The sequence below is a fragment of the Rhyacophila brunnea genome, unplaced genomic scaffold (genome assembly GCF_057557595.1).
Source record: "Rhyacophila brunnea isolate RB1 unplaced genomic scaffold, BYU_Rbru_1.0 scaffold_4, whole genome shotgun sequence".
NCBI classification, from domain to species: Eukaryota; Metazoa; Arthropoda; class Insecta; order Trichoptera; family Rhyacophilidae; genus Rhyacophila; species Rhyacophila brunnea.
Genome location: NW_028233068.1, coordinates 8747775 through 8753927, shown reverse-complemented (window position 1 = coordinate 8753927; position 6153 = coordinate 8747775).

The window sequence follows — 6153 nt, the reverse complement described above, 5'->3', positions numbered from 1 at the left end:
TTACCACATTATATTTAATATAAATATGCAAATAGGAAGGAATAAAATGTTATTACAGCTTTACAACAAACATATCATTTTTCTCCCCAAAAATTCACGTGGCATTTTAAGTAATTCCTCTATCATAATATTATTTACCTATCCATGCACCACGTCCCCACCGCGCTATCAATTGAAAATTATTATTTGTCATTAATCATTATAATAAATTTTGTCATTGCGCATCATATATATTATGCCGATGGGCGATGACACTGTGCTGATTACTGTTAGCTTAAAGAGTTTGCATCAAGTGGTAGAAAGGGTTAATGAGGTCAGTAATTCTTATGGTTTAAAAATGAACTTGAAAACAAAACTAATACTAGTATCAAAAATAGCGACACCAGACACCAACACAAATAATTGACGAACCAATCGAACGTGTGACCCATTATAAATATTTAGGTGCATGGGTCAATGAGAAATGGGACCAGTCTGAGGAAATAAAATTAGAATTGTGATCGCAAGGAGTGCTTTTCTCAAAATAAGACGTCTCCTTAGCAATCGAAACCTTAACCTAGGTCTTAGACTGCGTATGAGACGTTGTTATGTTCTATCAATTCTTTTCTATTGTATGGAAGTATGGACGCTAAAGCAAGAGATGTCACGGAGACTTGAAGCTTTCGAGATGTGGCTGTATAGACGTATCCTCAAAATTCCTTGGACTGACCGGGTGTCCGGATGTTGAAGTTCTCAATCGAATGGGGAAGGACTGAGAAGTTCTATGTAGTATCAAAACCAGGAAACTACAGTACCTCGGTCACATTATGAGAGGACAAAATACAGTATTCCCCAACTTGTCATTCAAGGAAAGATCAATGGTAAGCGTAGCAGAGGACGGCGCCGCATTTCGTGGCTTAAGAACCTCCGTGATTGGTACGAGTGCAGCTCCACTGAACTATTCCGGTTAGCAGACGATAAGGCTAAGATCGCCTTGATGGTGGCAGGCCTCCGCTAGGGGATGGCACAATAAGAAGAAGTAGCACATCGTAGTTAGCGGAGTGAGGGTGCGCCTTCCTTAGATAAAAGATATATACCAGGGATGGGCATACATGAGGTCAACGAGAGCCACATTCTGGATTCTTCTGTCAAAAAAATAACACTCGGCAGTGTTGCCGTATTTCAAATAATTCCAGTATTGCAAAGTGTCAAATATAATATTATTATTGAATTTTAGGATGAGAATTTAATAATAAAAAACACATCCGGAGCAGTCGAGCACTAAAAATGTTCGGTGCTCCGGCTCCGCTTCTGCTCCGGGTAAAACCTCATTGCTCCACTGCTCCGTGCTCCTGCTCCGAGCTCCGCTCCAAAGCTCTCGTATCACGGTATAAGCTCAGTCAGTAGATAAAGTAAGAAATAAAGTAAAATACTTTTATTGTAATCTCAATAAGTTAATTTTCCACACAATTTCGTAATTATGGTAGAAATTTTTCTATCCCTTTTCATCTTTCCACTAATAACACTTGGAAAGATATGGGTAGACTCTACTAATGTTTGCTAAAAGATTTAGGATCTAGACTCTAGCTAGAATAACATGGATATAGCGGAATCCTTGGAATAAAATTAATAGGTGCATTATTATTAGCTATGTATCAATAATTCACATTCCATCCACCGGATTTACTGACATAGCATATTTTACAACGTTTTTCTTAGGTCGTATTCTTATTTGTCCGGTGGTTGTTTGTCAAGTACAAATCTTGCAATTGATTTTTAACTAACTTTCCGACTAGCTTGACATTTGAAACTTTTAGAATATATCAGAACACGGTGCCAATGCATTTTTTTTTAATAAATTTACTTTTAGCTATCTTTAAGAAGAATTAAATTCATTTTCAGTTAATTCTGTCCTGTATGAAAAGTAATTTCGATACCATTAATGGTTGCTAGGGGGTTCTAGCAACTAAATTATTAAATATTATATACGTTCGTTACTATGGAAATTAATATGAAATGACATTTCATTATTCAGTATTTCTATCAAGTACAAATTTTTTTGATCGTTTAAGCTAGTCAAGTCAAGTTTATATGATTCAACAGAAAATTTAAAAATGTTGTAAGTGTATAAAAAGTTCTTTTATCTTGTAATTATTTTATTTTACATGTAAAAATACGTAATAAAACCATCGATAAGACAGAATAAAAAGGTATGTAACTATATTAGAATTACAATAATATAGTATAAATTTATGTAGTTTCATCATTAAAGTATTTAAAACCAATAAAGACATCTCATAAATATCCTATTGAATCTAATTGGAACATTAGTGTTTGCAAACTAGCGCCGCATTTTGTAATAAGTATACGTACAATAATAACTCCACGGTGAAATGTTCAACGAACAACTCATCATTCGATTAACCTGATCCGTGCCACGGATGAATTAACTCGCCAAAGCATGTATGTTGCGTCAGGCTACGGACGAATATATTCGCGGGTTCTTGTAAACGTCATAACATCTGAATAAACATTCTGTGTATATTTTCTAAACAATATTTATCATTTTGGTGTGAAAATACTCACGATAAACTTGATAAACGTGTTGTGTTGCTAAGTTTTTACAAATATTTATCATTCCGTTCCTATTTCATATTTTTTAAATGATTTATTTTATTCCGAAAATAGCTGGCGTAGAAGTGTTCACCTAGTAAAAACGCTGACGCTATACGAACACATTTCAAGGACAACGGCTCACGAAAAAGTGTCCTACGGTCAATAATTGTATACGTACAAATTTCCGGACACGGTGACAAAAGGATTTCTTAATTTTGGGTCGATTGGCTAGAAAATTAGCACGACCAGTCTCAGGCTACAAATCCGCCCATGCTTTCCTGTCATGTCTTTTGGTCAGACACAATCATAGAAAATGGATGGGGAAATAGATACATATTGTTACTTATACAGTTTATTTTGATAGAATCGTTAAGACTACACACCAGTGGCGAAGGGTGGAGGTAGGCTGTTAAGATCCACCATAAATAGTGCACTTTAAACTTTGTCAGTCATACGTATTTGTTTTCATTGAAATAAGACTACATTTTACAGATGCTGTTGGTTAGTTTTTAAATTTTAATTAAACCCTGCGAAACCAAGCCATAATAAATAATAGTCAAAACATACTCGTCTACCTATAAAATATCTAAAATTATGCAATTAATTAATACAACTTTAGATATTTTGCAGATAGAATAATATTTTATATCTATTATAGTTTGGTTTAGGCAAGGCTTAACGAATTTAAAAAAATGAGCCAACAATATATTGTGTGATATGTATTCTTAATCTAACGAAAACAAATAAGTATGAATGAAAAAGTGTGCACAATTTTGTCGTATCGCTCAAAGTATACCAAAAATTATTATGGCTTGGTTTCTCATGGTTTAATTGAATTTTAAAAACTAACTAACACCATCAGAATTCTGTGAATTGTAGTATTAGTTCAATAAAAACAAATATGTATGACTAACAAAGTTTATTGTGCACTATTTATGGCGGACCTTAACAGCCTACCTCCACCCTTCGCTACTGCTACACACGGAAAAAATAAAAATAAAATATTATTGATTTTTTTATTTTGAAATTGGTCAAAAAGTTTTTTTCAATTACAATTTTTAATTTTTTCAATTCCAATGTATGAAATTTGAGTTACTACCAAAATGTAGAAGCGTTTCTCGGTTGTAAATCGAAGAATGTATACGCTGCCGAGCACAAGTTTATAATGGATGAAGCCCGTAACCATTAATTATGGATTCAATCCATTCCCTGAACCGTGACACATATGCGTATACTCCTGGAATGTTGCTTCCATATCTTATCCCCCATCCACTGAGACCAGCTAGATAATAACGGCCATCACTTAATGAACACACCAGCGAACCTCCGCCATCGCTCTGAAAGGAGAGAAATTGAAACATTAAATAAACCGTACAGTCCTACAAACTTATCTAAAGAATGGCCGGTACGGTTTATTCAGTGTTCTGTCCGGTAGTGACTTGAGCAAATGCCGAGGGTCTAGGACGATTTGACGCCGAGACAGCTAGACGCCACGCAATTCGAAAATAAATAGACGTTAGGTACTTCTAGTAACCTTTAAAAAAATATTTAATATTATTATCTATATTTAAATTATTATATTATGATTTAATTAGTTGGTGAGAATTTAAATATGCACAAGTAAATAATGATTTAATCGTGCATTATGTTTAAGTTCCAACGAAAAAGGAGTTTTTTATTTTTATATAAAGCCTTAGGCACAGTAATTATCAATCCACAATAAACAAAAAACATTATGTTAAGAGTAAAATGAATTAAAACTACTAAATAGTAGATAGAAACTGATTAAAATCCATCGGCTACGTTCTGTTTACGTGTCTACGACAGTGCGTCCAATTGTCCTGGCGTCCAGTTGTCTCATTCCCAATGCCGACGTGAGAAGAAAGCACGCACCGTCCAGTAAAACTAGCCGAGATAAAATTAACCTGGTAATGAAGCTTATTAAACAATTACCCGCCATTCCATCTTACTAGTTTCGGTACAAATCTACGAAGAAGTGAATTAGTATCTTCCTGCAAATTGTCGAAATGTTAAAAATGTATATAAAATATACTCAACTGAAAATTTAGATTCTTTGAATGAATCCACCAATGTCGTGAGTTTTCAAAAACGTATTTAATAGGAATAGACAGTTCAAACATGGGTTTTCATCTACCAAAAAACGATAACTGTTCTATTTATTTAGAAAAGAGTATTATGGCATTACAGCGATTGGCCAATGCGCCATAATACATAATAAATACAAATTATAAAAATGACTTAATTACAAATAACAACCAATATAACGAGAAAGTATGTGCAGGCACGGTCTAAAAAAATTGTGGCTAGGAGATGCGCGGATTGCGGGTGCAAATGACGCATGCCAAACGAAATATAATTTGTCATATAAATCCAACATGCGTCCATTTAATGTTCTGTTTATTGTTCTATTAGTAACAATAATAATATATTCATTGACATGTTTTCTTTTTTAAGTAAATGGGTAACGTTTTTAGCCATCTTTACACGATTTAAGAATTAATACCCCCGTCGCCATCACGAAACATGTTGACGTGTTCCCAGCTCGACGTTCTTTCTCCGAATGCCAGCGAGTCCAAAATTTCGTCGCGCCTATAGTTGAAAATTATTTGCCGTTTCACTGATGTATCGTCTTAAAGTAAAATGATAAATACAATAATAAATTTAACCTATTTAACACGTCCACAAACATGATATAATTAATAAAAAATAAATCAACCTTTATGGTGCTATCAAATAAGTTAATCGCACGATACACAGAATCATGAAACATCACATCCGTCCTGCGACGAAGTATCCATGAAAACCGTAGAGTTACGAGTGATATTGGTGGGAACATGACAATTAATATCTGCTAGTATGTATATAGGGATTGTAAATGAACCCACGAAGAAGTAAAAAGAAATGCTTTAAAAGAGCAATCACTCTTCGAGTGGACATGGATTGCATTGAGATATGCATACACAGAAGGAAACTAGTTGGAAAATTCATTTTATTATCATTATCATAAGGAAAGAATCCGTATGTCCTTAAGTAGAGAAATCTAAGAAATCTGTTGTGGACTCGATCCAACTTAATTGCGTGGACAGACCTGTTAGGACTCCAATTAATAATGCTGGCATATTCAAGAATACTCAACACAAATGATCTGTTTGCAAGAAAGTAAAACATATGTCTGGTGACGAGAGACTTGGGCTAATTGAATCGGATACTGTCTTATAAATGTCACCTTTCCGAAAAGGATAAATGCAAGGAGATGTTCCTTAATTGATCAGGCCAAAGTGATCAGGTAAAAAATGACAATGACATTTTTTGCGCAAGTTTTGACCTCGAGAATATGCTAAACACTCCCCACGATGAAAGCGTAAATTTATATTATAGTCGAAAATACGCATACTATAATAGTGTAGGAAAGTATCGAATTATTACCACTTATTGTAACAATTACAGTAATTGAGTTATAATTGTTACAATAAGTACTTACTATGTTTTAACAGCACCTCTCGTGGCTGTGACAAATTTTAGATCGAGATACACAGT